This window comes from Silurus aristotelis, assembly GCF_946808225.1.
Source record: "Silurus aristotelis genome assembly, chromosome: 25".
In the NCBI taxonomy this organism is placed as follows: domain Eukaryota; kingdom Metazoa; phylum Chordata; class Actinopteri; order Siluriformes; family Siluridae; genus Silurus; species Silurus aristotelis.
In genome coordinates, this window is record NC_139598.1 from 16,465,929 (window position 1) to 16,490,606 (window position 24,678).

The 24,678-nt window shown below is 36.8% G+C and overlaps 1 long non-coding RNA gene across 1 annotated transcript; it reads right to left on the reverse strand.

Annotated features, from left to right (window-relative positions):
- Nucleotides 1–717: 717 nt before the first annotated feature.
- On the reverse strand, nucleotides 718–7,709 carry LOC310719523. The gene is made up of 2 exons (XR_014531504.1): nucleotides 7,533–7,709; nucleotides 718–902 (listed from the first exon to the last, which is right to left on the reverse strand). It is a non-coding gene; the product is annotated as an uncharacterized lncRNA (long non-coding RNA).
- Between the last annotated feature and the right edge of the window lie 16,969 nt (nucleotides 7,710–24,678).

A 24,678-nucleotide genomic window follows, 5' to 3' on the forward strand; every position in this document is an offset into this window, starting at 1 on the left:
GTTTTAGCCGTAAATCTTCCTCCCACACAATTTAAACACACACAGAAAATATTTGCAAGAATATAGCGAGATGAATTTTGTGTACATTTGTAGAAATACAGTACAATGTATCATATTTATAGTGAGTGCATGTACTGTACAGTATTTTATGTTTACAGTACTGTACTGTATTAACATTTTACTTCTTTTTATAATTAATAATTTTATTTTTATTAATACATTTTATTATTTCAACATAAAACTCCATAAAAACTATTTCCTATAAGTTTCATAGTGCATGAAGACAAAATATCAAATGTTTTAAAGTAATTATGGTGTTTTAAATGACACCTATTTTGCTATGTTTCCACACGGACGGTTTTAATTGCCGGATGTGTGCATTATGGCGGATTGTGGTGCTTGATTTGAGACTTGACGCATCATTGAAAAAAAAATGTTTAGTGGTAATTAATTTTCGACGATTTATCATTTGTTTTTTTATTTTCTAGAAAAAAAAGATGTCGTGTTGCGTTGAAGGTTTTAATTTCACCACTTTTATATTTATTTATTTAAATTCTCAATACCAATCTTCAAACAGAAATGCGCGTGCCGCTAAAATGAATTCGTGTAAACGTGTTAATTTTGGTTGGACAACCTTTTTCAATTTTCCAGCATCTTATATGTTACATCTCGCACAATCGTGTAAACTATATCTATTAATTTTTTTTAATAACTTTTAATTTTTTTTTTAATCATCAAATTGTTTACCTCCTATAGAGTTCTGTAAGATGTTAATTTAAAATATATGAAAGGAGCCTCCAGTGTCAACACTATAACGGTCAGTGGTAAAGCTGCAGCTACAGGTTTTCCACTGCATACAAGTCCTCAGGATGGATCTGGGTTACCACTCTGTGGTTTGACCACTGTGAACACAATCAAGAACAAAAAAAAGAAGATGAGAGACTGAAGAGGGAGCGAGTGCTTACAATGCTGCTATAATGTAAGTGATAACTTGAATTGACTTGTTTCTTCAATGTTGCAGCACGTTAAATGTAACAAGAAACAGTACAACGTGTTCTTATAAAAGGAATTAAACACTTCAGGTCGTGCTGTAGTGAAAAAAAAAAATCCAGGTTTCTTTTTTTTTAGATTTTTTCGTCTGGCAATCAATTTACCCCAAACGGTATAAAAATAGATGAAAACATTGAGACAAAAGTAGCTGTGATGGGCATGCCAGTGTGTGTGTGTGTGTGTGTGTGTGTGTGTGTGTGTGTGTGTGTGTGTGTGCTGTATAAAACATCTTGCAAAACCCTGCTGTTTCCCCCTGATAATTTCTTTTGGGTGGTAAAGCCTAAGGATTCCACTGTGTATGGGCCTGTGTGTGTTTGTGTGTGTGTGTGTGTGTGTGTGTGTGTGTGTGTGTGTGTGTGTGTGTGTGTTGATTGGTATTAACCCAACACGTAGGGTTTAAACCATACACCCTCGTTGGCTCACTTCCTCCGGTTCCTCCGTAATCCGAATGTAACGCCAGTCGCAGCCTTTCATCCAACCTACACTCTGCCAACATCTGCTGCACAAACTCTCAGTGGCCGAACAAATTGCTGAAAAGTAAAGTGCAAAGTGTGAAATAAAAAATAAATAAATAAATAAAGTGTCCATCGGTGAAGAGAAAGCACTAACAGAGGTGTGAGTTGAGGACGTCAAATCGACGAATACGGATATTTATTTCAAAGGGCTGTTTGTGCAGCCAATCATTCTGCAGCATTTATAGTAATTGATATCATAGAGCAGTTGGATTCTTGAAAATGATTGGTCGGAGGTGTCTGGAAAGCCGTCCAGAAGTTTTCCACTGAAAAACACCCATACTGATCACACGGCCTTCACATACTGTACCTGGTTTCATATAGGAAGCATGTGAAAAGAAAACGAAGATTAGAGCATCGGTTGGAGTAGAAGATCTCCCGCTATGGAGCTCTGACCTTATCTATTGGATGAATCGGAAGACTGCACCCCCAGGCCTCCTCACCTCAACCTACCTGACTTTACTAAAACCCTTGAGGCTGAATGAATCTCACACATATTTCCACAAGCACCCTCAGAAATATAGTGGAACATCTTCCCAGAAGAGTGGAGGTTATTATTAGAGAAATTAAAGACTAAATGTAGAATTAGATATTCAGAAAGCGCATACCGGTCTGATGGTCAGACGTCCACAAACTTTTGTGTATATATAATAACATGCAGCAGTTGACGTTTTTCAGATGAAAACAGCACCAATGCTGTGTAGGATGTAGAACAATGTGAGCGAAAGGGCATGGAGCTCCGTCTCTTAGAGCTACTGTGACCTGTAGAGTGCCTATGAAATATATATATATATATATATATATATATATATATATATATATATATATATATATATATATATATATATATATGATTTTTCTTTTTTTTTTTACAAACAGGATAATAGTTTAATTTTAACAATATTGTATTGAATCTCAAGAGTTAGTTATTATTATTAATCAAATGTATTTATTTCATTTTAGACGCAAAGAAAACAGGTTAATGTAAGACGCTCAGCGCACACTGATGAAACATTTTGGAAATAAAGAAATAAAGTCTTGTGGTGAAAGTGTACTTCGGTAAACACAATGTGTACGTAGGAAAAAGCCCAGCACTTTAAGATAAAAAAAAAAAACCTGAAGATTTGCTGTATATTTGATGCTTTTTGCTTTACAGAATTTCAGTTTCACAGTATTGTACATACATTATATTAACTTTATTTAAAATCTAATAATTATCATTAAAAGTTGAGGTCTGATTCGAAAGAACGTCTCTCGCATCCTCCTCATCATCAGCATGTTTGTTTTTTTCCTTTTACATTGTAAACATGGAGTCGTTTGGCGTGTGCAGGGCCCGAGAGCGCCGTGATTTCCCCCGTTACCCGCCGGCACACCTGGGCTTAAACCATCAGGAGCGCTGACACAGGCGGCCACGTGCAAATTGGCGGAAAGTTCACCGAGTGTAGGCAGCGAGGAGCCAACGGTCCTTCGGAGGCCTTTCCTCAGCGGGGATTATTAATGACAGGCAGAGCATTAGCGGGTAATGTGCGTTGTTCTCGATCTCTTACGCTGAATGACTTGAGTGACTGACTCTAATATCACCAAGGCCCAAAGTCCTGAGGGAGGATTTGAATCTGCATTTGTCATCATTTTATCGTGAGACACACAGTAAAATATCGGAGTGTGTAACACTAAACAGAGGGTTTGGAAAGAACTAAAAAATAATTGATTACAGCGAAATTGTTAATGCCATTACTTTCAATTAACACACTGTTTTTAAATACCGAGGCGCTATTTTTTAATAAAACATTATTTCACGTCGAATCTTGATCATTATTTATAAACTAAAAATATATCTTAATCTTATAATTGAAAGTAATTGAATTAGAAAACTGTTTTCTCTTTATTATCGCAAAACGCTGGGTTTTTTGTCATTAGCTTTAAGAAAAAAGAGAATAAAATAGAGAGGCTGATGAATTAACCATTGTTTATAGCTGATATACAATAAGTGATAACTTGGTTTACGGATGTTCCACAACATTAGATGTAGCTCTAAATGGATAAAAAGTACATGTTCATACAAATTGTAACTTGTAGCCGATGCAATAGTGGAAGAGGATTAAACAAGTTCAGAATGTGCTGTTGTGTAAAACAATCAGTGACGCTGCATCATCACACCATCCGGAAAAACTAACCAGCCACTTAAACAGAGCGCTGTACTAGCGTCATTCAGCTAGTTACCGCTATTGTAGCCATGACTGCAAGTTTAGCTAACTTGCATATTTTCTTTTTTCAAGCGAAGGAACGATTTGTATCCTAACATTAGGCTAAATGTTGTAGTGTGTTCTAAATAAAAGAAGCTTGAATAAGCCTGTTAACTAACATTAAGCTATCACGTATATTTTGTTTAAAAGTAAAGAAGTTTATTAGTTATCTCTCTGAAAGTGATCTTACTCATGGTTTTTGTGGGAAAAATATTTGCTAGCCAGTTTTATAACTTTAAACTAACTCATACATTTTGTCTAATCTTTGTACTGTGTGCTTTTTTTTTGTAGGATGTTTGCTAGCTGTATATCATTAAACTAATTTACACATTGTTTAAAAATCAGCTCTCTTATTAGGCTAATTCAAGGATTTTGTCTTAAAACATAGAAACATGGTTGCTAGCTAGCTATTACTTTGTTTAGCAAAAAAGAGAGAAGCATGTTTGCTATCCAGATATGCACAATTATATATTTATTTACTTATTGATTTATTTATTAGAAACATGTTTGCTAGCCAGCCATGTAACATGCAAACTAACAAACTGACTCATGTATGTTAAGTAAAAAAAAAAAAAGCTAGCCAGATATCTAGCTTAAGCTTATGTCTTAAAAAAAAAAAAAAAAAAAAAAAGAACATTCTTGCTATTAATATAACAATAGGCTAAACTTTTTATTTTTTGCTAGTTAAAAGATGCATGTTTGCTAACCAGATATCTAACATTTGGCTAAACCATTTAGGGGTATTTGGTTTGTTTGCTTCTTTGCTAGCAAAAGAAGCATGGTTATTTGCCACATATCTGACATTAGGCAAATCGTTTTATTTGACTTCTTTTTCTTTTTTTTTGTTGCATTTTTTAATTTTAGCAAACCCATGTTTGCTAGGCAGATATCAATTTATGGGTGAATTGTTGCATTAATGTTTTTTCTGCTAGCAAAAATTGCATGTTTCCTTGCCAGATAGCTATCATCAGGCTAATACTTTTAGTTTTTCATTTGTTTTTGTTCGTTTTTTGAGCTAAATAGTGCAATTTTTCACAGTAATTTCTAGCTAGTTTGCTAGCAGGGTTTAGTTAAGTTAGTCTAGTAAGCAAGAATTCCTTCTTTCACTAGACGAATAAAATGTGGAACTTTTTCTAAATCCTTGGCTGACTGACTCAATCCTGTAGACACTCTCTTCAACTTTAGCTTCAGATCTTTGAGTCGCTTCGAAAAGGCTCAGGTCATTCGCAAACACACGTACTGTCACATCCCATACAATTAAACTGTTCTAATGTTTATTGTTGAAGATTCTGTGAAGTCCACTACCATGAGCTGTGTTTATTTAATATATTAATGAGATGTACGGAACAGAATTCCTTTATTATTTACTTGTCGGAGAACAGAAAGTTGTTATTGTTGGCTGAAAGCTCTCGGAATGATGATATGGTATAAAGGGACCGGGCTAATTGAGTGAATATCAGGTGTTAGACATTAAGAGACAACAATTACTACCGAGTGCTAATGGGCTACATTTAAATGAAATATATCGAGTGGCGGCAAGAAATAACACCAGCAAACAGGATGTTCACAAATGCAAATTCATTCGCATTTTCTTGTCGCATATACAACCAAGAGTGGTTTATTCGACTTGTCCATGACATAAAAATAGAATAAAAAAATTGTTTAATATAGATGACAAAAGAATAATAATAGAATCTGGGGCCATGTATGACGTTCATTTGTTGTTGTTTTTATACCACAGTTAAAAAGCTAAATGTAAATTATGATGCCTTGATTCCTTCTTGGATTTAATAATGAAAGCAGAAAAAAAAATTGCTTTTTATAGTTTCTGAGCCACAAACAAGAAAGAGAAAACGGCTTATTTGTTCATTTTTTCTATTCGTTGAATCACACAAATTAAAGCAATCAAAATCTTACAGTATCAATGGCCTAAAGGCACAAGATTTCTAATATAACATCCAAATCAAAAAGCTAATTTCATTGGTGGTAAAAAGTGAATTTCATTGGTGGTCTTTTCTTAGGAAGAAACGTAGACTCTGGAGCCAGTGGCACACATGATAAGCATGATGATTAATATGATATGAACTAAAGCAACATATTCAGAGATCACAATCAATCTAGTAGAACATGTGTGGTGAGTTGCAGGGTGGGAAGAGCAAGGTTAGGCGTGTGGTGTGGGGCGGGGCATGCTGGAGCAAGGCATGCTGGGTCAAGGTGCATTGGAGCAGGGCGTGCTGGGGCAAGGCAGGGATGTACTGCATTGAGCATCTGAAGATTTTTTGCATGGAATAACATTGCAAGAGAATTTTGGATGAAACCAGTGATGGATTATGCGCTGATGGACGACCAATTAATTTACATCTGGGTTCTAAAAAAAAAGAAACAAAAAATTAGGCTTATTTAAAATATTTTGCATTTATTGCAAAAAAAACCCCCAAAAGAACACAACATAAATTAACCAATAAGCATTCGAATAAAAATGTTTATTGTAATAAAATTATAATAGAAAATATATTTTTTATAAAGATTTCTAAACATATTAATATCTATTTTTCTCTGAATAATTACTATTGATTTATTGATGACTATTTAAAAATCATATTGCGTTGTTAAATTGTGATTCCATGACTGTGGTGCTATTTGTATATATATATTTAATTTATTTTACTTTATATATATTTACTTTAAAATTGACGTTTAAATCTCACAATACTGCTGACAACAAAGGAACACAAATGAGAGAACGTTTCTTCCTTCCTGTTATCAAAAGGAAATGTGACAAAAATACAACTTCCTGTTGAACTTGTGACTTCTGAAAAGACCAAATATTGCATAGAGGGAAAATGTGTCCAATGAATAGGTATAAATAAAATAAAAAGCTGCATGTATTAAAGTTTAAGATTCGGGGCTTTACTAAAAAGCAAAAGCATTTGTTCATTAGTTTTCCTTATTTTAATGACAGTTAGTTTAGCTACTGTAGTATAGTTTGTAGCTAGCCAAGAATGTATCATCTTAGAGAAAGTTTGAGACAGTTTTTTGTTGTGTATGATTGAGTCGTATTTGGGCCATGTGTTACATCAATATTTAAAGCAAAGTTACGCGTATTTAGAGTTGGTTTATGTAAATACGCCCACGTGTAGTCCAAGGTTACAACAGTTTTCGCGAAAAGTCAAAATATTTCATAGAGGTAATTGTGTCCAAGTTTATTTAAATAAATAGAATGTGCAAATGAATTATCTATAATGGGTGAGTTGTGGAAAAGGATGTTTTGGGCATGAGTTAAATGCATCCAGACATTAATGTTAAAAAACTTTTCGGTATGTTGTTGATTATTATTCAAGGTAAAGTGTAGTGATGGTGTAGTAATACAAAAATCCATTTATTTTTTTTTTGCTGTGGAAAACAAATGGCACCCCGATCGAAGAATCACCCAAAAGATGAACTTTTGTAGCAGAATTGGCTCCTGTGTTTGTGTGTGTTTTCTCATCACAATGAAACAGGCCTAACTAGTGAGTGCAGGAAACCGGAGCATGACTGCACCATTTGAATATGAAACAGTGAACGATTGCTGTTTCAGACACCTTGTACATTGTGCAAACAATAGCGCCCGGTTCCGGCAGAGCATTTAACGCGGGCCTTTGTCGTTGTTTGCAACTGCTTCGCCTTTGTCCTTTCCTTTTGTTTCCAAGCCAGAGAATGGGATGAAATATTTTTAAACAGTAATTACCTGGCCAGGATCCGGCAGGCGGGGATTAATGGTCCAATACAGAGCATCAGCTTCCAAAGCGATTGCTGGAAACGACGACGGTGGAGGAAAAACGGGAGGAAAAAGAGCACATTTCTGATCTTTCGCGATGTCTTGCCTCTGTCTTTCTTCCTGTTTCTCATTTGTTCATCGGAAAAATCCTTTTTTTTCCACTCATTCGTGTCTTCCTGTTGTGGGATAACCTTCAAATTAATTTTGATCACATTCAAAACAACATTTTCCGGCAATTTAAAAGTACTTAAAGTGATGTATGGTGTATCATTTTATACTGCTGTAGTTAATGTATAAAACATTGAAATAGTGCTGGAAATTATGGAAATACTTGAATGAATATTTATAAGTAATAATCAAATAATAGCACCAGATTTTTTTTTATAAAATATATAGCCTTTGGCCACTGGGATACTAAAATCCTGGCCCACGTATACTATAAAAAATATATAAGAAGAAGAAGAAGAAGAAGAGGGGGAGGAAAAAAAGAAGAAACAACTGAATACTAAGAAAACAGTTTTTTTGTGTTTTGGTTTTATTTATTTATTTATTTATTTACATTTTAAGGCTTTTAAAAAGCTGTAGAATTGAGACATACATTTCAAATAAGCAAAACCAGTTCTTCAATTTGTTAAGTTTCTTTTCCTTTTCTTTCCTTTTAGTAGTTTAGCTAGTATATTTAGTAGCTTTGCTAATAATGTACTGCCTCAAAAAGGTTCAGGACTGTCCTTTGTTGTACTTTTGCTATATAAATGGGTATATGTAACATCAATATTCAAAGGAAAGTTATACATATTCAGACTTGGTTTATGTAAATACACCAGTGCATAGTTTATATCTCCAAGGTTGTAACAGATTTCCTGTGAAACAATAAGATTTTTTAATGATCTCTAGAAAACCACCCTAAAAAATGACTGGTGAAGTGGCAGCTCAGTGGTTAAGACTTCTAATCAGGTTAAGACTTCTAATCGCCAAGCTGCCACTGCTGGCCCCTCATGCAAGGCCCTTGCTCTGGATAAGGAAGTCTGCCAAATAGCATAAATACTCAATAAATAGAAATTGTTTTGTCAATACATTATGCATGACTAACACTAGTTTACTACCTATAATTATTACAATACCCACTGCAATGGGGAGCTGCTTTAAATGACCTGGCCTTCACAATCACCCGATCTAAATCCAGTTGAGATGGTTTGGAATGAGTCAGACAGGAGAGTAAAGGAAAACCAGCCAACAAGTACTCAACACCTCTGGGAATACCTTCAAGGTTGTTAAAAAATACAGGTTTCAGTTATTAATGATTTGGTTTCATTTAGTAATATATCTTGTTATGTATAAGCTTTTAAAATAAGCACTTGATCCAGCATACGTTTATACCTTTTTTTTTACAGTGTATTATGCAAAACAGTTACTTGTTACTTGTGTACACAAATTCATGTAGCATAAGGAGGTCAGGCAGTAATGTGTGCAGTATACAGAATATGAGGTATTCTATGACATTATACATTAACATTAACAAAATATCACTGTTTTGGGTAACAGTGCACTTCTGTAATTAAACATGTTGATTGGTTGAAAAAAAAAACCCGAACCTTCTCGCTACTTTCCCAGCTCACTATAATTTATTATTTTATCTATCAAATATTTAGTCCTTGTAGATGAACGACGTTTTCCGTGCTCTTTTTGATGCGATATAAAGGGACAGTACTTACTGTTAATGAATTAATAACGTCACAATCACACAGGGCTTGTAAACACGTCGCTTCAGAAGTACGCACGATGCGGTACGTTACGTGACTCTTTACCTTGCCACATGTTGTCAGCTGATAAATTCGAAAGGACAATTACTTTAAAACGAAGGAATGCGATATTTTTGCTCCCCTGATGATTTAGTTGGCAAAACTTCAATGAGGAGACAAAGCACACGTGAACAAAAGAGGCGAATCAAAGCACATATGCTCTGAGTGTATTGATGGCGGCTTTGAATGCTTTGTGCTTTCGCATACAAGGCAAAAAAAAAAGAAAAAAAAAAGAAAAAAGGAAGAGCCGATAGCTGTGCAGAAATTATCCCAAGATAAACATGCGGTATACATTCTTGTTTCCCATGATAGGCTTACGCGTTGCTCGGGGTTACACGGGTTATTGACGAATTTCTGATTGAGTAACGGCTCCCCCTTTTTAAAATGATTACAATTACAATTATTAATAGCTCCGCAGGCTCCCAGTAAGCATTGACGCCCACTTGGGCACATTAAAATGAGATTTCCATTCATATAGAGGCCTGTCATTAATTGGATGGTGGTTTATAAGTGTGCTGATTTATATAAGGATATAAAAACGATTCCTCCCATAAACCACTAGTGCATCCTCCAGGCTAATTACAATGCCACCATAAATCATAAATAAAATTGAGGGAGAAAAAGCCAATATAAACAACCAAAACTTCTGTTCTAGAGTCAACAATATTAGGAGTCTCGAGAACAGTCATAAAGTCTCATCTGCCTTGTAAGAGCTCATTTAAAAGTAAGATGTAATGAATCATTGGGGGAAATTGCAAAAGCTCTATACATAGTAAGCAATTCATTACGTTTGAGTTATAGGCACATAAGGAAGGAGACATTACGGACACACTTCGTTGGGAACTTTTTGACAGCAACCTTATGGTTTAGTCAAAATGGTCAAGTAGTTAGTCAGCAGGAGACACATTTAATAGACTCTAAGCATGAATACTGCTCACGTATTTTCTGGTAGAATCTTCAAAATATACAGTATATATTGTGCTTATAAATCCCTCCACTCTTCTGGGAAGATATTCCACTAGATTGGATTGTGCTTGTGGACATTTGTGTTCATCAGCCACATGGGTGTTAGTAAAGTCAGGTACTGATGTAGGGTGAAGAGGCCTGGAGTGCAGTCAGGGTTCCAATTCATCCCAAATACGTTCAGTAGGGTTGACTTCAGAGCTCTATCTGGCCACTGAAGATCTTCCTTTTAAGGTTCGTTTGTTCCTTTCCAAACCATGAAAACCATATCTTCATGGAGCTCGCTTTGTGCGCAAGGGCATTGCCATGCTGGAACAGGTTTGGGTTTTCAAGTTCAAGTGAACGCAAAATTTTATTGTATCAAAATCCTAAAAAGTTGGGACACTGTGTAAAGATTATAATAAAAAAAAAAAACATATATATATATATATATATATATATATATATATATATATATATATATATATATATATATATATATATATATATATAGTATATTTATATATATATATATATATATATATATATATATATATATATATATATAGTATATTTTAATAGTTTTGCTCCAGACATTGCTGTGTCTCATTATGTGAGACCTTCAAAACTCTATGCTGTGTTTCCAAACTTTTCTTATGGACACAACATTTGTTGGAGAGGTTTAAATACACAATGTAGATCCTCATTGCTATAAATAGGGGTTGTTTCACTATAAACCTTTCTGTCAACTCGAATCACCAATATATCATTTTCCCTCTGACCACTTGTTTGTCTCTTGCTGGATTATTTATTCTTTTATTTGCACTTTTCTTATAAACCCTCAAGACTGTGACGTGAAAATCCCACGAGATTTCACCAGCATGGTGTTTTCCGTCTGATCTCCTGGTTCCACAGTTCTTAAACAGCAAAACAAATCAAAGACTTTAAAATATTTTTTTTCATGTTCAGTGTTCAGAAGCTCACAGATTTACAGGGTTTGGTGGTTTATTAACAAAACCATCACAAACATAGACAAAAAGAATGTTACAAATACCAGGGAATGCAAGTAACGAGTCATAAAAATAAGGAATACTCAAAAGTATTGGAACATGCAAAAGTATTGGAACGTACACACACACACACACACACACACACACACACACACATTGGAGAATCCACAGCAAAAACCCGAGTAAAAAACATGCAATGGGCGATCGGAAGCTTAACAGGGACATCCAAGTTATGCAGAGTAAAAATCCAGAAAGTACACACCTGGGAAATAATGTCACGACCTAGGGAACTGAGCGTATACCTCACAAAGAGTTACTACAACAAGATCGTTTATAAAGAGAAAAACAGAACACACATAACAGGAAACAGGTGAATTACATTCAAATTTCAGTGACTGGAAATGGCTGAATGCTGGTAGTTGCTTTGGACATGTTTTTTGGCTGTTTGTTTCTCAGAAGTAATAGAAACAGTTCTTTAGAATTCTTTTACAAACCTTAACTGTATCTATATAACTACGGTATAAAAAAGATGCAAGGAATATATATACTGCCTGTCAGGAAAGACAAAAATAGCATATATGTTGCAAGTTTGACCTCGTTTTGATATTCACTTCTCAGAAATATTAAATTACCATTCTCCGTCCATCTTTCCTCATTACATTATCATTATTTGTTATATGTTGTCACTCACTCCTCATTGACCTATCTTTAGACACAGCAAAATACCTTCAATTACAAACTGTCATTTATGATTAAATGGTTCTTTATGTAGAAGTTTGCTTTTTTAATTATTCTTATTGGTTAAACAGTTCTGCAAGTTTACGAACTGCAGCTAGGAAATTATTTGGAAGCTTCTTATCTGGTCTGAGTGATCAGGCTGGATTACACCGTGCTTACCAGGTCAAACCTGGAGAGAATTCACCCCCTTAGATCATCTCTTTTATCCTAATTAGCCTAAAACACTAAGCTTGTGGACACCTGACCATAAGATTGGTATGTGCTTTATGAACTTTTAATTAGTCCTCATTTGATTTTATAATAACCGCCACTCTTATGGGAAGATGTTCCACTAGATTTTGGAGTGTGCTTGTGGAGATTTGTGTGAGATTAATTCAGCCACAAGTCAGGTACTGATGTAGGTGATGTGAGGAGGCCTGGAGCTCCAATGCAGCAGATCTTCCACTCCAACCCATGTTAACCATATCTTCATAGAGCTAACTTTGTGCTAAGCAGAATTGTCATGCTGGAACAGGTTTGGGTCTTTTACTACAAGTAAAGGGAAAATTATTTTTTAGCACATCCAAAGCCATCCTATACAATTGTGTGCTTTGTTGTAACAGTTTGTAAAAAAAACAAACAAAAAAAAAACCCCACACCTATGGCTGTCCCAATACAGTAGTTTTATCCATATAGTATGTTGATTACCTCCATAATAGCCATGAACTCCATCTTATTTAAAAAACTATAATGAGGAACTGTTCAAGCTCACTAGCTATATCTTACTAAATTAAACTGTTTTTGTTTGTTTTTTTTGCTAATACTAGCATTAGTTCCGTTAGCAAACATGGCTGCTCAAATCAAAATCTAGCTAGCAGTTATTATTTCTATGATATTTTACTTTGGATTCGTTTGCTAGCATAACAGTTTAGCATTAGTCAAGCAAATGAACATAGATTGTAAGTTGTTTCTCGGTGGCTCATTGAGGAAATTTTTAGATGGAACGTGTTTTGATTTCACATGAAAAACATTGACTTCATGACACGAGTTCACGTAACAGTGGCAAGTCTTTCACTTCGAGTAAATTTTGACTGGATAAAGGAAAACACGTGATATATAGTTTTGATTCAATCATTTTTGTGTACATTTTCTAGCATAGAACCTTAACAGCAATGCTACGACTTCTCAAAGCATGCTTAATATTCGTTATAAACTAAAGGATGAATATACAGCACATTCATAGTCTAGTACATTGTTGCTTCAATCAAAATGTCATGTCCTTCATTAAATTGAAATATTTCTCAGAAGTAAAAAATGTAATAAACTGAGATATCCAGACCAATTTTCATTTCAAAGTTTTGACCTATCGACTACAACACCAGAAAAATATATTTAAGCCTCAAGTCTTACAAGTTACAAAAAGAGACAAAAGCATGACCACTATATGCAACAGCTCTTCTTCCTGTTCTTCTTAAGAGCTGTGAAAGGTGAACCGAACTACTGCATGTTCAGCGGAAAGTTACAAACCCTTGTGGTTTTTTTTTACCAAGGTGTGAAATACGATGTCCATATGATGTATGTAAATGTGTCCTCATGTATATATATATATATATATATTTATATATTATATCTCTATTTACGGTTATGTAAGTGAGTGTTATAGTGTGTGTGGCCTCTCTACTAAGAAATACATTGTCTTGCGTTTCCTATTACCCTACTTTAGACCATATTTTCGTCTGACTTTATTTATTTATTTATTTTTCGAAAGGCCACAAAGACCGATTGGCTGTTTCGCTGTTTTTTTGGTTCAACCATTTTGAGATGATGCCCCGGTGGTGATGGTGGTCAAATATACTCTCTCAAACATTACAAAACATTTTCTCACCCTGGAGTGCCAAAAATAACAATTGTAATATATTGAGGAGAGAAACATGAGCTTTTAGATCTATCTATCATCTATAGAGCTATTTACATCTTCATTGTATGGACAAAAGTATTGCGAGACTTGTCTTTTCCACCCATATGTGAGTCTTCCTCAAACTGTTCCACAGAGTTGGAGGCACACAGTTGTATAGGATGTTTTGGATGTAGTAGCAATCCATTTTCTTTTAACTTAAACTAGAAGACCCAAACCAGTACCAACATGACAGTGCATGCAGATATGCTTTACATGGGTTGAAGTGGAAGATCACCTGTTACCGAGATGTGTGATGAATGTGAATACTGACTGCACCTCCGGCCTCCTCACCTCACCTACATCAGTACCTGACTTTACTAACAACCTTGTAGTTTAATGAGCACAAATCTTCACAAGCGCCCTCCAAAACCTAGTTAAACATCTTGCCAGAAGAGTGGAAGTTATTATAACACAAAAGTTTTGTCCATTTCACTTTCACTAAATAAATATATATATAAATCATACCTGCATCCTCATGTATATTATAGCTGCTTTATACAGTAGTTTCCTCACAAGCCTTTCTTTTTCCCTTTTCTTCAAGTTAATTAGTTATTTTTTGCTCTAGCACTGGAGACGCCTTCCATAAACTTTACTTTATCAACAACTAGAAAAGGTTTATACTTTTTTTTTTCTGCTTCACAAGTGTAAATGGTTCGCTACTATAGAAACGAGAGCACATTAAAACCTGTAGCCAAACTATTGTTAGTCATTTCAGCTAGTTTTGATGTAAATTGTTAGTAAAATCTCAAACAGTCATTTTTTTCCATCTAATTGTGATGCTGCGAGTCTAAATCTGACGTAACAGCACCGTCCCTGTTTGCCGGGTGTTTTATTAATACGCTTTTCCTCACTTCCTGGGCCAAGATGCTTCATCACGCCAACGACGAACCGTCAGGACGCTGAGTAATAATTATCCAGATACTCTTCATCTGTCATCCCTACTGTATTTATGTGCTTCCTGCATAATGTGCAGCACTGATTGGTGGATTGTGTGTTGTGACAGCGGGGAATGCATCACCTGACGGCCGCTTAACTGAAAACCCTCCATCACGGCTTTTCAACGGCCGCACAATGGCTCGCAGCGAAACGTAGCATGTTTATGAGACAGAGCAAGCCTGGGGTCTTAACGAGCACTTTGTTAGGCACGTGTTGAGCTCTATAGACGCGACACTGTGTAATCTGACAGTTTGTGGTTAGCATTTTGAAACACCAGTGAGAGATCAGTCTCGACGCTTCTCAGGAAATCGATGCGTTTACACCCTTTGAACATGAAAAACTTGGCTGTTTGCAGCGCTGTGTGTGGAGATGCTAACAGGCCACACAGTGACCTTCAATGTGAGCACGTGTGTCACTACAGTCTCAAAGACCGCTTTACAATATTGAAGAGAAACATCTTTCTGAAAACGGTTTCTTCATCAATCCACAGAATTTGGTCTTTTGTTTGTGTAGGATATGAACTATTGTTTTTTACATAGATGCATTATTTTATAACTATAAATGTTTTTTTAATTATAACACAGAGAACATAACCATACGTACTGTTATTTGCTCACATATTTACTGCTAAAAGTTTTGCTATTTACTATATATATATATATATATATACAGTACAGACCAAAAGTTTGGACACACCTTCTCATTCAAAGATTTTTCTTTATTTTCATGACTATGAAAAATTGTAGAGTCACACTGAAGGCATCAAAACTATGAATTAACACGTGGAATTATATACATAACAAGAAAGTGTGAAACAACTGAAAATATGTCATATTGTAGGTTCTTCAAAGTAGGCATCAAGAGGATGCCAAGAGTGTGCAAAGCAGTAATGTAAGCAAAAGGTGGCTACTTTGAAGAACCTACAATATGACATATTTTCAGTTGTTTCACACTTTCTTGTTATGTATATAATTCCACATGTGTTGTATCATAGTTTTGATGCCTTCATAGTCATTAAAATAAAGAAAACTCTTTGAATGAGCAGGTGTGTCCAAACTTTTGGTCTGTACTGTATATATATATATATATATATATATATATATATATATATATATATATATATATACAGGTAGTCCTCTACTTATTATGGAGATACAATACGACAACCCCATCGTAAGTAAAAAATAACAAATATCGAAGATGGCTTAGTAAAATGAACTAAAACAGATGATTTTACCGCTTCCATTATTCGCTTCTTGTCCGTTGACTGTAATCGCTGGGTTTTACTTGCTATGACTGTGACAGTCTTTCCTGCTTCTTGCTGATTTATCATTTTCATTTTTTGCTCGAAACTGATGGCTTTCCTCTTCTTTTTTTCCACTACCAGCAGGAGACATACTTGGGCGCTTGGAAGGCATGCTTTTATTACTGAAATTGTTGTTTGAAACCGTTAGAAACAGAAAAAAAGCCACGAACGCTACACACTAACACTGAGACAACTTTACTCCGTCGACCGCTAGCGAGTGTGGGGCATTTCACAAGGCGAAAGAAACTCCCATTCCAGCTGCGCGTCCAACGTATCGCCTGCTGCCTGTGCTTGTTGTGTGAAATGTAAAATATTTTTCACAATTTTGTCGTATCGCTATCATCGTAAAATCGAAAAAACTTAAGGTAAAACATCGCAACTCGGGGACCATCTGTATATGTGTATATATAGTAAATTATATATATATAAATGAACAGTGCACACACACACACACACACACACACACACACACACACACACACACACACACACACACACACATATATATATATATATATATACTGTTCATTTGAACAAAGCTACTATGTTTCATTGCAGTATGTGTTCTTTCTGTCTGTATCTGTCTGCCTATCTATCTATTAACTTAGAAGTATAATTCATGCTTGTCCAGCTGCATTTTATGAGCCAGTCATGATGCAGAACCACAATGCATAAAAGCGATACTGATATACAGTAGGTCAAGAGCATCTGTTTATTTCAGTATTAAACTTTACAATAGAAAAGAAAGATCTTTCAGTGACTATTGACCATGACAGTGCTACTGCAATCAAATGACTGGATTTAAGTCTTACAGTTTAAACAGAATAGTGCAAATTATATATTTCATCCCAAGGTCCATTGAGAATGACCAGACAGGGTCAAAGAACTAATAACCACTCTGTGCAACCATGGTGTGCAGCAAATCATCTCGCAACATATCTGGACTTTTTTATCTTCACAGATCCCAGCAATGTTAGAATAGGTTAAGGGCCTTGCTCAAGGGCCCCAATAGAGGCAGTTTGGCAATACTTGATCCCCTGACCTCCCGATCAGTAACCCAGTGACTTTACCACTGACCTACCACTTCCCCTAGGATGATGGACTAGATGTTTTTTTTTAATCCCAATTTTTTCATAATTAAAGTGAATTCACCTGTTCATCAATTTTTGGTGGTGAAGATCAACTATTGTCCTTGTAGAATAATTCATACACACACACACACACACACACACACACACACACACACACACACACACACACACACACACACACACATTGTCATACCTTGAAAAAGCAAATGTTATGGCAAAACTAATAAATCCCAGAGAAGCATACAGTAGCTCCTGTCTAAGCAAACTGGACTATTACACTAATGAAATAATTCACTATTGTTCCATGCTGTTTTCTTCACTGTATCTGTCAGAGCACCTGCTCCAGGATAAACGCCGGATAATACGCTTTAGAATTACTGTAATACACAGTCCAAAGGAAACTTTCCTGTAAATACAGTATGCAATACAGTAGTGTGCATGTGTGGGAGTGTATAGAAATGTGTGGGAGTGTGTGGAGAGGAGAGTGCAGGGTGGGAGGTTGTATTTTTATCGCTTTATGGAAACATCACCACGTTCACACGTCTACCTCACGGGGATGAAAGACGTCATGGGGACATACATCAGGGTTTGAAGGTAAACGTGGAGGGTGTGATTTTTGGTTTGGTGTTATTGTGAAAAGATTTACTGGCTGTATTACCAAGGGTTTCTCAATCACAGCCTGTGATGGAGACCAGAAACACACACACACACACACACACACACACACACACACACACACACACACACACACACACATGTACAGTATACATACTGTAACAGAATCTGTAGTTAGCACTGCTGAAGAAAGAAGACAGGAGCATAGACCTGTAGCGATAAATAGAATTGAGTTTTACAAAATACACTTTATGGACAAATGTTTGTGGACACATGACCATAAGACTCCACATTCAGTCCCCATTTGCTGCTATAACAAGCTCCATTCTTCTGTGAAGATGTTCAGATTTTGCAGTGTGCTTGTGGATATTTGTGTGAGATTCATTCAGCCACAAGGGTGTTACTAGTCAGGTACTGATGTAGGTGAGGTGTCCCAATACTCCATATTATTCCACTCAGGAAGTTCAGGATCGAACTGGAGATCCCAAAGCTGTGAGGAAGCAGCGCTCGAGACAACATCGCATCCTGTGAGATTAATCTAAAGTGCGATCATTAAAGTTAGTAAATTTTTTTTTTTATGTGTAGCATCCAGCATGCAAGTCAAGTGTAAAATGTTACTATAGAAACAATAATATTAAAACACACACTTGAATAAAAAATTTTTGTTTCCCAGCTGAGACTAATGTCTAACTGCTGTTATAGAAAATTAATCAACACCTATTGTGGCTGACCAATCAGATTTGAGAATGTGGTATAAAAGAGCTCAAAGCGTAATGGACCTCATGCTATAGTGTTAATTAAGACTAGAAGAGATGACAGCAATTAGCACTGTGCTATGGGGCTACATATGGTGGCATTAAAATGAGATATATATGTCATAACAAGGTGGGAAATAATGAACCAAACAAACAATTTCATATAAAAAATGGATTTGTTTTAGTTTTAATCAACTGAAACTTGAATAATTATGCACCGACTTGAATTTTTGTTGATGAGTGATAAGTGAAATGATGCAAATTGTGACCTCTGAGTCGCTCTGCTCCGAATATGAAGGTGAATGAGGAAGTTTATAAGGTGGCCCGTTATCACGCACCTATTCTTGCGCCCGAATGGAGCTGACGGCTTCTCCGACTTCAAGGCTGAGCGTTTTTATTGTAGTCTCTGCTTCTCATTGAAATGATTTGTGTGGATTGCACAGATGTTGTTCAGATCCTGTTTTTTCACTCAATTACAGAATCCATCTTGCTGTTTTAATTATCCGATGAAAAGCCCATCTCCCAGTCCTCTTTTGAAGCCTATATTAAGTCCCCGGTATGGTCTGGAACTATTTCAATCTGCCATTCGCATCTTCTTTCCTCCCCTCTCTGTGCTCCGTGTGTATTGTTTATGTTGGCAAGTCAGGGTCGTTAAGGGGTTTGGAGGAAATTCTTTGTCTCTGCCTTGGGTGAAGCTTGAATGAAACGATTTCGAAGGTGAAAGAGCGGTTTGAGGTTTTCTGAGGTTTTAAAGCTACAGTAGAAATATAGATCTCCGTTGTTTGTCATATTACATTGTTCAATTATTAACCATAAAGTAATACAGTTTTTCTCAGTTGCTCAGGAGAATTTCTTAGATCAGAAATGAAACTCTCAGAACTACTTGTTCAGCCTCCACATCATGTAGTCACTCGTAGGGCACATCATAAAAGTCTGTGTCGTTTGAATACACTGCCCATCCAAAAAAAAAAAAAAAAAAAAAAAAAAAGTCACACATTTTAATATTGATTAATTTTGTATTGATGTTGGAAGAGTCGGAATGCTGCGCAAAGTTTTCTCCAGCACATCCCAAAGATTCCCATTGGGGTTAAAGTCATGGCCAATCCATGTGTGAAAATGACGTCTCATGCTCGCTAATCCACTCTTTCGCAATTTGAGCCCGATAAATCCTGGCATTGTCAAGTCAAGTCAAGTCAAGTTTATTTGTATAGCGCTTTTCACAACAGACATTGTCTCAAAGCAGCTTTACAGAAAACAACAGTGAAGGTGAAGGTGTGCGTTTGTCCCTGATGAGCAAGCCGTGGCGACAGTGGCAAGGAAAAACTCCCTTAGATGATATGAGGAAGAAACCTTGAGAGGAACCAGACTCAAAGGGGAACCCATCCTCATATGGGTGACATCAAAAGTTTGGTCATAAATCTTTCAACAATACAGAACAATTTGTGATCATCATAGATCCAGCATCAGCTTCTCCATGCCAGGGCCTTTAAACACTCGGCATCTACTTCTCCATGATCATCCATAGGTCCATAATCTTCACGAGGTGGGACGTGACTGGAGCTGGCCAAACCTCAGGATGCCTCGGGATGGGGAGAGAAAGAGAAGCAGTGGAGAGGAATTAGCGTAGCTAAATGTGAAAATGCTCTACCACCTTTAGTGGACTTTGCTATTCTAGGAACTACTAGAAGCCCAGAGTTTTGAGATCTCAGGGAGCGTGACGGATTGTAGCGTGTTAAGAGACTGGATAGATACATGGGAGCCAAACCATTTAGTGCTTTATAAGTGAGTAGCAGTAGTTTGTAGTCTATTCGAAACTTAATAGGAAGCCAATGTAGGGACGATAAGATTGGGGTTATATGATCGTATTTTCTTGACCTAGTAAGAACTCTTGCTGCGGCATTCTGAACTAACTGAAGCTTGTTTATTAATGATGCAGGACATCCACCTAGTAATGCATTACAGTAGTCTATTCTAGAGGTCATAAACGCATGGACGAGCTTCTCTGCATCAGATATAGATAACATATTTCTTAGCTTAGAAATATTTCTAAGGTGAAAGAAGGCTGTTTTTGTAACTTGATTGATGTGATTTTTGAAAGATAAGTTGCTGTCTAAAATAACTCCCAGGTCTTTTACCGTTGAACTAGTAGTTACAGAACAACCGTCTAAATGCAGGCTGAGATGCTGGAGCTTCTGTGTACTATTTTTTGGGCCGATGAGCAAAATCTCCGTTTTATCAGAATTTAATAGCAGAAAGTTATGGGTCATCCAATCTCTTATTTCTTCAACACACTCAGTTATGCGAGCTAATTGCTGCATCTTGGAATATGCCCATGCCATCAGGGATAAAAAAAAATCCATTGATGGAATAATCTGGTCTTTCAGTATATTCAGGTAGTCAGCTGACCTCACTCTGACCAACTGCAGCAACCCCAGATCATTGCACTGCCCCCACAGGCTTGTACATCAGGCACTAGGCATGATGGGTGCATCAGTTCATCCGCCTCTCTTCTAACACTGATGCGCTCATCACTCTGGAACAGGGTAAATCTGGACTCATCAGACCACATGACCTTTTTCCATTGCTCCACAGTCCAATATTTATGCTCCCTATCAAATGTAAGCCTTGTTTTTATTAGCCTCACATGACCTTGACAGATGATGACAATTAATTTAACCATTTTGCATGCAATGACTTCTGCAATGAGCTGACGTCTAACTGTTTTGGGGGTGAAACTGGTATGATATATTGTGATCACAACTGATCACGAGATTTGCTTTTATGCACAAATGACTAAATGATGTGAAGGTTGAACAAGTAGTTTTGAATATTTCATTTCTGATCTGAGAAACGCTCCAAAGCAACTGAGAAGAACTGTAAAAGTTTGAATTCATGTCTGGTCTCGTGCAATCAATATCCCACATACAGTAATGTGTACATTTATGCTGTTGAAATTCATAGATGACATACAGAAGAAATTGTGTATTTTCAATCATTGTAATCCAAACCCTAGTTTGCATCAGGAAATCACTGAAACCATGTGCTATCATACTGACAACATGAATAAACATATTGACTATCTTGTTTTTTTTTTTTTTAACAATGACAATTTTTATTCTGATGGCATTAGGATGTTCATTGACAAAAATACTAAGGATTTTGAGAAAAGTACAGATTTTTGCAACAAAAAAATAAAAAATCCAATGTGTTGTGCTGATTGTACAAATAGTTTTGAGAATGCACTTTCTGGTTTGCAAATATTAAGGTAATGTAAATTAAAATCTTTGTTCAGGGCATAGAGTCAAAGCTTATTCACTTGCTAATCTTTATCTGTTTTGACAGTTATATTTAACAGTCGATAAAAATCCCATCTTTTAAACAGATGTGTGCTGCTTTTGAATATTCTCTCACCAATAGTTTGATGATAAACACAAACCAGACTGTAATGCAGCATGGCTGAAACCCAGGCACCAGACTCATCCACCTTCTCTGCATCCCCGTACTATGAGTTGCATTGACCTGTTTCCAATCACCTGCACACTCTAAAGAATCCAGTCATTGCATTCACTCAGTCAGTGCAAAGTCTGGGCCTTACCTGACTCGTCGAGTCACCAAGCTATTGGTCTACTCTGGACTTTAATTTTGGTTTGAAACGAGGAGATTTTAAGTGTCTCTCACAACCACTAGTTTGCTAGCACCTTGCTCCACCCTCTCAACTCTCTTTGGATCAATGCCTAAGCACTGTGGAGCCACTTACCATCCACCTGGTTTTACCAACACAATTCCCCAGAACATTTACAGCGTTTGGCAGACACCCTTATCCAGAGTAATTTACAACTGAGCAGTGGAGGTTAAGGGCCTTGCTCAAGGGTCCATCAGTGACAGCTTGGTCTTGCAGAGATTTGAACTTGTGACTTTCTGATCCACCTCCACCACTGAGCTACCACCTACAAATTCTTTCTTCACATATCCCAGCGATGTAAGTAAGCTGGGGTCAGAGCACAGGGTAAGCCATGTTACAGTCCTTACCCCTGAAGCACAGAAGGTTATAGGCCTTGCTTAGAGACTTAAGAGTGGCAGCTCGGGTTTGAACCCCCAACCTTCCGATCAGTAACACAGAGCTTTAACCACTGAGCTGCCACCTCCAAAAACCTCTAGAACCTTCCATTTAAACCTGCATCCTCATCTCTGTTAAGACTTTTACCTGGTCCTGCCTGTAAAAAGCATAGATAGCTTTACAATCATATTAATATGAGTATTTACTCTAAAGTTACAGTCGTGGATCAGTATTTTACATTTCTTCCCCTCCTCTTCTGAGTCATGAACCAGACGCTGGTAATAAGGTACAGCGGTTTTATTAGCGTACTGTCTAAACATACACTGCGCATTTCCATGACTATCTTCAGGATCCCAATAAGGCAAAAATCATCCTCCAATTTGTTTGACTAGGAAATCTCTTTCTGCTCAAAACAAAAGCGCCAAATCTGGGAACTGCTGACTCCGGCGGCTCTCGTTCCTTAGCTCTGTGTGACGTTTGTCCCCAATCCGACTGGATTCTGCATAAAAAATTCAGCAAAGCAGGAAGCTCGGAGGCCTGTGCGTTTCTCCCAGGTGGATGGAGGAAGGTGAGCCAGAGTCGAGCTCGTCATGGGTGCATGCTCCTGACAAACATAAGGAGATGCTAATGGCAAAATCGTGACAGAGCAGGGTCCCACCACCATATGGCTAATTGCCACAACAATATCTTCAGTGTTATTAATCACGTTTTCATAGTGTGCCATGATAATTAGAATAATTAGATGGAGAAAGCCCCTCCTTTCTCTTTCTTTCTTTCTTTCTTTCTTTCTCTCTCTCTCTCTCTCTCTCTCTCTCTCTCTCTCTCTCTCTCTCTCTCTCTCTCTCTCTCTCTCTCTCTCTCTCTCTCTCTCTCTCTCTCTCTCTCTCTCTCTCTCTCTCTCTCTCTCTCTCTCTCTCTCTCTCTCTCTCTCTCTCTCTCTCTCTCTCTCTCTCTCTCTCTCTCTCTCTCTCTCTCTTACACACCCACCAAGAAGGACAAGAGAAACATCCTCCTAAATAACTCATTTTAAACACATTAGCCTATTTTTGTCTTATACTGTACTATCATAAGTCTCTTCACTAATGGCAACCTCTTTGTGCAGTGTTGTTTACAGTTTGCCCTGTGAAATATTGCAATGATTATTAATTACATCTTGGTTACAAAGACCTTGCAGTAGGAGGCTCAGTGTAAAACCTGCTTCCTGTGCTGTAGCTTTTTAACCGTAAATCATAGTTTCTTCTTGCAGATTCGGTTCTAGAGAGACACGCAAACAATTAGTAGGTTCTCTATTTGTTTTGGGACTTTTGACAGCAGGGGAGGAGGTTGTGGGTTAGTGGTTAAGGCATTCGACTTGATAAAGGTTATATGTTCAATCCCAGCCACACCAAGCTACCCCTTACTGGGGCCCTAAGCAAGGGCCTCAACCCCATAGCCGCTCAGATGTATAAATGAGATAAATGTATGTTGCTCTGGATCAGGACGTCTGCCAAAATGCCAGAGATTTTAAATGTAACAGTCTTGCTGGATAGGATAAAGATTTATGTAAGCGAAGGAAATGGGAGGAGGTCCGTGTGAACATGATATGAGTCTTAAGATCTTGCAGGACAAACCTAGTTCACATTCATTTGCATGCAACGAGTTTGCAGCAACCATTGATCCTTAGTAACTGCCTGGTCAGGCTCATCTTAGTCTAAATTATTCTACTAGTGTGTTTATATGTTGGGATGTATAATGTACTGAAGTGATGTAGATGGGTTTGAGGAACTAGAAGAGAGTTGAGAGATCATTCACACACGTTTCTACATCTGAAATTGCAAACAAATAAAAATGCCTTCTGGTTTAGGCCACATCCCAAACCGTGTTTAGATCCAAATTCAGATACCAATATTTGGGGCATTAAAGAGAAACAGATAGTGGCATTGTGTTACACT